Source organism: Spinacia oleracea, chromosome 3 (genome assembly GCF_020520425.1).
Source record: "Spinacia oleracea cultivar Varoflay chromosome 3, BTI_SOV_V1, whole genome shotgun sequence".
NCBI classification, from domain to species: domain Eukaryota; kingdom Viridiplantae; phylum Streptophyta; class Magnoliopsida; order Caryophyllales; family Amaranthaceae; genus Spinacia; species Spinacia oleracea.
Window position 1 is genome coordinate 130,082,046 of NC_079489.1, and position 9,484 is coordinate 130,091,529.

A 9,484-nucleotide genomic window follows, 5' to 3' on the forward strand; every position below is an offset into this window, starting at 1 on the left:
TTTATTTATTTCCTTTAATATGTTGTAAATATTACTATACTGTGACATATTTTATTTTAGATTCCAAAAAAGCCTTAAAAACAATAGGTTTTATATTTTTTTTTTTACCATAATTTTTAGAAAATATAAAAAATAATTAGAAATAGGACTACAACCGTCCAAACCGGTCCGGTCCGGTCCGGGTTTTGGACCGATTTTTTCGGTCCGTTCCAGGTTCGGTTCAAGTATAATCGGTCTGGTTTTCGGATCTTGAATTATCAAACTTTCGATTTTCGGTCCGGTCCGGTTTGGACCGATGAAGACCCGTATTTACAGGATACAGAGTGATAAATGGCAGGATACATCAAAAACTAGATTAGATCTAAAATTATTATTTGATCATTTTCTGTATAAAATGTTTAAGTTAAAACAAAAATGGGGTCTCACTTTTGCAATTTTTCACTGTCGAGGACCCAAACTTTTTTTTTTTTTTTCCGTTGAGGAACCGTAAGGTATATTTCGCCAAAATTAAATAATAAATTTGAAAAGTTTAGTCCCCATGGTTAAAAGGCTAGTCCCTTGCACGTGTCAACATATTATTTGCGCTGCAATAAACGAGAAGTCAATTAATTCCTAACACGTGTCACAGCAAAATGGTGAATTAAATATTTTCTTTTATATTGCAAATTAAAAATTCAATTAGAAAATATGGTCTAATATTATATTTTTGTGTAACTAAAAAATTAATGACGTAATATTATTTGCTAAAGTTCTAATAATATATTTTTGTGTACTCTATATTTTGATTATCGTTACTACTTAAGTGTTGCTGGATCTATATTCCTATACGAAATAATCTATACATTTGATAACATTCGTACCGTACTCAACGTATATTTTACTTATGTTTTTTAAACTTATGGTGATCTTAATAATCTTAACGGACCCAACAATCTTAACAATCTATTTTTAATTTTTTTTACTTATGTTCTTAAATCATCAGAGTAACTCGTATTAACATATCGTAATCAGATCACCTAAGTAACTTGTATAAACTCGTCATCATCAAATTGAGGATTTGTCTTGATGTTGGTTAATGATTGTTGTTTATTGCTTTCGTTTTTATTTTGTTTTATGTTTTTTTTCATTCATTTTTAGCTACTACTCGTACTATATTTAGGGGGTTTTGCCTCTCTTATTCGCCAAAAAATAGAAAATTAAGTTATGACTAATTTTTTTTGGGTGCAAACGGAAAAACATGAAGGAAAAGAGAAAAATAGAGTACGCATGTCCTTTTTAAAATAAAAAAATTCATACGGATTTTAGGAATTATGTGAATGTACTTCTTTTTAAAAATATCCTATAGAAAATATACATATTTTTCATAAATAAGTTACATTTTGTAATTTACAAATTATGGTATTAAAGATTTCATCTCTTTATATTAAGGGAAATTCTCTACGGTAGCCTTATACTTTTGTAAATTCTCATTGGTAACAAAACTTCTTCCACTTTCTCTAAAATAGCATTAACAATATATATTTTCTCTAATATAACATTATTTCAATATTGTCAACCAAATTAACCTAATTAGTACTAATCATGGTTAACTCGTCACCCAAAAAAAATTCCGGGAAAAACCCAACAACCTCTTATTTTCCCCTTATACTCTTCGTCTTTTCCTCCCATCCCTTCCATCTCCTTCCTTGGACTTTTTCTTCTTCTGAGTTCTCCTTTTCGTTCAAACAAAACAGATGTGGTCCATTCATCGATTATTTTCACAGGTTTTTTCTTCTTGTAATCTCCTTTCATCTATTATTTCCAAATACAATTTTTGTATTGAGTTCTATTTTCATCTCAAATTTTTTTATCAAAATCTGAAGCCCCTAATTTATTTTTACGAAAAATTAAACCTTAAATTTGCGTCAGATGAAGTTAAATCATGTTTGTTAAAGCTCATTTTTGCGGGATATTGTTGATTGATTCATTTTCTGTGGAGATTATCATTTCAGTGATGGTACATTATGTAACTTATACTGACATTCTAGAAACATATAATCCATGACATTCCAGAAACATATAATCCATGACTCCCATTGTATGCAGCAACCTGCAAGCAAAAGGTCAACATGTACATCTACTGACTCAAAAATCAGTTGAATGTAATTTTAAACAAATACAGCATAAGGTTATTCAGCCACAAAATCGTATAGAGGGAAAACAACAGAATTGAATGTGATATGGTCATCAAAAAGAACTTCACACACAAACAAATCTAACATTGTTCAAACTATAAAAAAAATCGGTCGTTTTAAACTGAAAACCACCTAGCTTATCAAAACAATTTAGAAATGTCTTGGTTGAGATGCAAACATAAAGACAGAGCCCGATCTTGTTAATTTTCCAGGTGCAGGCTGAGATGCATATTGCATAGTCGTCTGTCTAGTTGTTCTAACAGATTGAGAGAGTAACTTGTTAGGTTATGATACATATGACATTTACATAGATCATGCGGAAACAACCATTAACCCAGGAAACATATTATTTACACATAATCATATAGCATAATTAGATGCATACTCTTTGTTGCGTGCCTTCCCTAGCTGCGCCCGAACCGAACAAGAACAAGTCTTTTAGGACTCCAAGTGTCGTCCCTCCGTAGATAGTCCACAGCACGTCCGGATCCGCCTTAAGATTGACCAACTAGAATCGCCCTTAAGGTACTAGAAAATTCGGCACTTTTATGAGCAAGATGTGTTTTAATTTTCTCTCAAAAACTCACTTTTGAATACTTTGAAACTTCTGTATAAATTATGACCCCTAGGCCTTTATTTATAGAGTTATGGAAAAGGAATCGTAATCCTAGTAGGATGCGAATTAATTGGAATTTAGAATCCTACATGAATTCTATTAATTTATCCAATTAGGAATAGACATTTAATCATACACTGACTCTTGCAGATTCAGGAATCACGCATGAGCACAAACTCACACACACACGGCAGCCACAAGGACTGCCCATGCGTGCGAGCTGCAGCCCACGCAGCAAGGCCCACGCATCCGTGGCCTTGGCGCGCGCTGGGCTTGTGGCGTGCGTGTTTGCTGGGCGACGGCCTGGCTTTGTGCTGGGCCTTCGTCCGGCAGGCCTCGTCCGATGCTAATTCGTACGATACGCTTCCGATTAAATTTCCATTTCCGGAATCTATTTCCGATACGAACAATATTTAATATTTCCGATTCCGGAATTAATTTCCGTTTCGAACAAATATTTAATATTTCCGTTTCCGGAATTATTTTCCGATTCCGGCAATATTTCCGATTCTGACAATATTTCCGTTTCCGGCAATATTTCCGATTCTGGTAATATTTCCATTTCCAATAATATTTTCCGATACGTACCATGTTTCCGTTTCCGGCTACATCTACGACTTGGATAATATTCATATTTCCGATACGATCCATATTTCCGTTTCCGGCAATATCATCGTTTCCGGAGTATTCATTTCTTGCCTGTGACGATCTTAGCTCCCACTGAAACCAAGATCCGTCGGTTCCGAATATTCATAGATGGAGTATTTAATGCCATTAAATACTTGATCCGTTTACGTACTATTTGTGTGACCCTACGGGTTCAGTCAAGAGTAAGCTGTGGATTAATATCATTAATTCCACTTGAACTGAAGCGGCCTCTAGCTAGGCATTCAGCTCACTTGATCTCACTGAATTATTAACTTGTTAATTAATACTGAACCGCATTTATTAGACTTAACATAGAATGCATACTTGGACCAAGGGCATTATTTCCTTCAGTCTCCCACTTGTCCTTAGGGACAAGTGTGCATTTCCTAATTCCTTTGTCGCTCGATGCTTGCTCTTGAACATAAGGTAAGAGTTGTCATCCTTATTATGTCCAGAGGTGTTCCTCGGTTTCAGAGTTCAACTGATCAAATAAACAGATAATCATAGCCTATGATTCATCCGAGCACGGCCATGCATTTCACAGTTTCTAGCTCTCCGAGTGGCCTTGTACAACTTTTAAGCATCTCATCCCGATTTATGGGAGGACAATCCCAATCTTGCGATCTTGAGATTAGACTTCGTTTGATAGGTGATTACCTGAGCGTTGCCTTTATAGCCTCCTTTTACGGTGCGACGGTTGGTCAACGTCAAAGCAACCAGTTCTCAAACAAGTAATCTCAAATCACTCAGGTATTGAGGATTTAGTGTCTAATAATTTAATGAAATTTACTTATGACAGACTTTCATCTCTTACAGTAAAGTTTCATAGGTCTTGTCCGATACTAGTCTTCCCAAAGTAAGTATCTATGCAAATGATTATGACATTGCCATGTCCACATAGTTCAAGAAACAGAACTACTAGTCATCTTGCATTCTAATCGTCTAACGTTTTCTATGCGTCCAATTTTATAGAAAACTCCGATTAGGGACCATTTTCAACCTTTGACATTCAAGTTCACTTGATAGACATTTCTTAGTCACAGGACTGGTCCTGACAGTCTATCTTGAATATATCGTCAAATTTGAAGGGACTCATCATTTAATACTAAACCAAGATTAAATGGAATATTTCATATATGATAAATGTTCAACCCAAATGTTTTATAACCATGGGCCTCAAACCCATCTTCTAAAACAATTCATGGAATTCAAAGCTATGCTTGATTTCCAGTGCGACAATGTGAGTGTTGCTTCTCACTTGTTGCATAGGTTTAGTTATCATGCTTTGCCAATCTTAATATCCTTTTCATCGAATGTTCTTCGAGATATGATGATAAGATCTTTTCGAGTTTGTTTATTATGTGATCTAGTCTTTCTTACTTCGATGGTGGTTTTACTCATTTTGCAATGAAGAACCATCAAGTTAGCAGACGTTTTTCTTGCTTCAAGAGTGGTTCTACGCATTTTTCAATGAAGAACCATCAAGCCAGCAGATAGGTGATCTACCCAAGTTCAGTGAAGAACTTTAAACAACCCTGTTTTATTGCTTCTTAGGCAATAATTACTTTTACTTCAACTGTATAGGTTGCTAGTGATGCTTTGTTTGGATTTACCTATCCAGGCAGTTCATAGATATGTGGAAGATTCTCCAACTATATCTTGGAACATAGAAATTATTATTTTAATTTCCCACGCAACAACTCATGGTCTCCAACCCATGTTGCCATTTTCAAAACACGATGCTCTATAGCTCGTCCTTATCAATGGTTAACTCCAAAGGGTCTTGCTTGATCCTTTGCCAGTGTTTATGCGTGTAGCATCAATATTTAGCGTATCTTTATTTCCTTGAATCAAGAACTATTCCTATGTACCTTTTCAAGTACCATAAGTATTCTTGGTCTCAATCTAGTTGATCTTCACTTAGATCAATAGAGATTGGTATATGTTCGTCATGCCTAAAGTCATACGATACGTTTTTGGCGATCCTCATATTATATCATACATGATAAATTCTTTTGCAGAATAATTCCCAATTGAATTCTATTCATGTAACTTTAGCTCATTCAATTTTTAGTAGATACTGAATCCAGCTAAATTCTTTGACATATAATATAGGTTAAGAATCTCATTTAGACTCTTTGATGTTTAACTTAGTAAATGCTTATACATAGTTCAAACATTCTTTACTTAGATTTATTCATATGGGTCGAATGTCTCCAATGGAGTCTTTCGTGTTTGATTTAGTAAATGCCATTACTTAATCCAAAACAATAAGATCTTTGTAAATAGATCTTAATACCCAATATGTACTAAGTTTCGCCATGGTCCATCATTGATGAATAATTTCAAATCTAAGTCATTAGCATTTGAATGTTATTTCACAATAGAGAGATATGTGTGTGATACACATAGGACCAAATAAGTTTTTATGTACTCCCACTAAACTTCTTATACATCTATAAGAATCATGTACATTTTATGAAACTAAAATACTTATTAGCTTCACTAAAATACAGTTCCAACTCCCAATTGCTTGCTTAAATCTGTACTTAGATTTCATAAGCTAGCTTTCCTTTTCAAGCATTTATTTGGATCCACAAATCCTATGACATACCATGTACATAGTTTATTCCAACATTTGATTGAGGAATACGTTTTGTCATCCAATTGCCATATGTACCAATATGCAATCATTGCTTGAATTATAGACTTAAGCATTACGATTTTGCATGAGGTTTCAACACAATCCATGCCATGAATTTGCTTGTAACCTTTAGCAACTAATCTAGCTTTGCGTGTGAACACAATTTCATGTTTGATGGTTTTTATCCTTAAAACAAACTTGCAACCAATAGATGTGAAACTATTCTTGCAAATCAACAAACTTTTAATTTTGTCATCAAAACATTGAGTATGTTTTATGGCCTCTAACCATTTAAACATATAGTCTATATATGGCCTCTAACCATTTTAGGGAATCTATATTTCGTCATAGCTTTCTTACAAGTCACAAACTCATTAATCTATATGATAATAGTTTGACTGCAAGTTGTAGGTTTCTTCACTATTTAATAGAAGAATCTCATAGTTTCATTGACCTGATCTCTATGTTTCTTCACTATCTAATAGAGGAATCTCATAGTTTCAGTGACTTGAATTCTATGCCTACTTGGGTATAGAACATCAAACAATATAATATCAATAGCCACTTGAAAGTCCTTTGAATATTCTGTTCTCCTTGAAGCACTTGTAAAGTCTTCTAAGAGATGTCTATTCTTTAAAGCCACTTCTAAAGTCCTTAAAGAATAAGTTCGGATTTTCTGAAGCACTTCGAAAAGCCTCCGGAATGTCCGTTTATGTTTGTTGTTCGTCTCGAAGACTTTCGAGGTCTATTTTCTCCCACTTGTCATTTTGGAAACGAATCTCCAAAAGGACATTATTTCGAGCAAACAAACATTATGTTCTCAAAAATTCGTGGTAGAAACAATACCCTTGTGTCTCATTTGAATAAATCACAATGAAACATATATCTATACTTGGGCCTTAGTTTGTCGAATGACAAACACTAAGCTCCCACTGAGTTTTGCAACTCTCTAGATATATTTTATGAAAAGTTACTCTGAAATTACTTTTCAATAGCTTTGACGAATTTGGTTTAGTTTGGTGGTAGTTGAGCATTTTGTTTTAGAAATTATAGGAAAAGTCTTTATGATTCATCATTAATCGAATCAAGTACTAATTGACTTCAATTATTCCAACTAAGATATGCCATATCTTATGGAGTTAGATTGTGAAATTACAACACACAATCATTGATGATCATATTTGGTCTCAAGTAATCATTAACATGATCTAACCTAGATCTTTATGATTTCTTACCGAGTGGATTTTATACTTCTGAATCTTTGAACTAGCCAAACAGATTCAACTTATATCACATTTGAGTAAATAAACCTATATTCACTCAAATCCATGTGAAATAATATAGTCATAAAATCTTTCTTTAGCTTTGAACTCCATTGTCTAGGCGTTCTAACAATAGTTCATATTCTTTGTTACTTTCAACAAGTAAGACTAGCTTGTCTTAAGTTGATCTAGAAATCAACCAACTTTCAAAAGGTCCATCAAAATAGAGCTTATGAATGTTAACTTGTTGATATGGTTTAAGCAACAATGCCAAAGATTAATGGAACTCAAATCAAGGGTTTGATTTGAACCTAGTAAAGTTCTTTAAAGAGTTGTTTGTTTTAATCAAGCATATTGACTCAACCTGTAATTGACCATTTCATTCAAATAAACAAACAAACAAGCATTGTTTTTGTTCTTCTGAATGTGAGTCTTTCTGTCTTTGAAGCAGAAATTTAGGTATGCTGATTATGGAACAAAATAGCCATTAAGTTCCAGCCTTTGAAAGGACTTAAAACAAACTAGATGACCCTACAACTAATGTAGCATTGCCATGCTTCATTTCCCACTTGTAGGTCATTAGTGTATCCTAGCTTCCATTGTTTGAGTTATTACCGAAGTAAGAACCTCAAGCGGTATATGATACCAAGGAAGTTTGATTGCTAGGTCACTTCTCTTTAAACATAAACTTATAGGTAGAAACGGAATCGTAAATTCCTTTCATTGTTCCTCGTTTTCCTATTTCTTGTACCCTTTCTTATAGTCTTAAGAATTGAATTCTTTAGTGTTGACTTTTATACTTTGTTAGACATGTCCAATGTCACCAACAAGGTTCTTTACCATTTTAATTTATGTTGAATATTTTGTTTCAACTAGATGATCTTACCAGAAGCTTCTAAAGTTCTCTAAGCATCTATCTATTCGAATGTCTAGGGACTAGACTCATTCGAGAATTAAATGGACAAAGATATTAGGTTGTTAACCATTGGTAAAGCTGAGCGTATTAAACTCAATGCTTTATGATCTCAAAACTACATTGTATTTTGAATTCACAAGCACCAATTGGTTTGCCATTCGATTTTGATCTTCGAAAACAACCATAAAAGTCGCTAAAAGAAACGTACATTTTAAATTGCTCACTTTCTCTCATTTCCGTGAATCGTTCTTGGATTCACTACCAATCGAGGAAATTTACTGTTACCTTTCTAAAAGGATTTATTGCAGTGCAAGATATTTAATTATAAACAATAATTAAAACATACATTGAAGCATGCAAAGTCTAAACATTTATCATGAATAATAACTTGAAATTAAAGCAACCATGCAATTCAAACAAGTTATTAGCATTTTATTCGATTTTATTGTTCCGGCAGGTGTGAATAAAATGATTCCAAGATCCTAAAATCATTGAAGAACTAAGCACAGTTTGTCGACTTAATCCTAGAACATCTTAGGTAAGCAAAAGCCTTTTGCTAATAGTCTAGAAACTATTCTTGGTTGATAGGTACGTCTAAGAACTTATTAGGTAAACCTATCGAATTTGCCACGACATAAAAGGACTCCTTACTTATATCGTTGAGTTTCACCAAAACTAACATGTACTCACAATTATTTGTGTACCTTGCCCCTTTAGGACCAATAAGTAACACCTCGCTGAGCGAAAACTATTACTAGATTGATGTAAAGGATATCCAAGCAAGTGTATATTTTGGCATGGCACCTTTTAACTCAATTTTTTTTTTTTTAAGTTTGGAACTTAAGGCTCTTACTATGTTGGTTAGATTTTAAGTGAACTAAAATCCTTAATCATGCAACATAATCAAGCTTTTGATCTCATGCATTTTAAGACATATTTAAAACAATAAATAACTTAAAACATGCATAAGATATTTGTGATCTAGTATGGCCCGACTTCATCTTGAAGCTTTGACTTCAAAGTCCGTCTTGAAAATCTCCGTGGGAGGCACCATTTTCTTCAAATAGGATAAGCTATAACTAATTACAACTATTTGATGGTTCGCAGACCATATTTGAATTGAAAAATAACTTTGGTACTTTAGACCAATTACATTCAAATTAATGGTACGCAGACCATATTTTCTATCCTATTTGGGCCATACTAGTCACTTCATAACCTGCA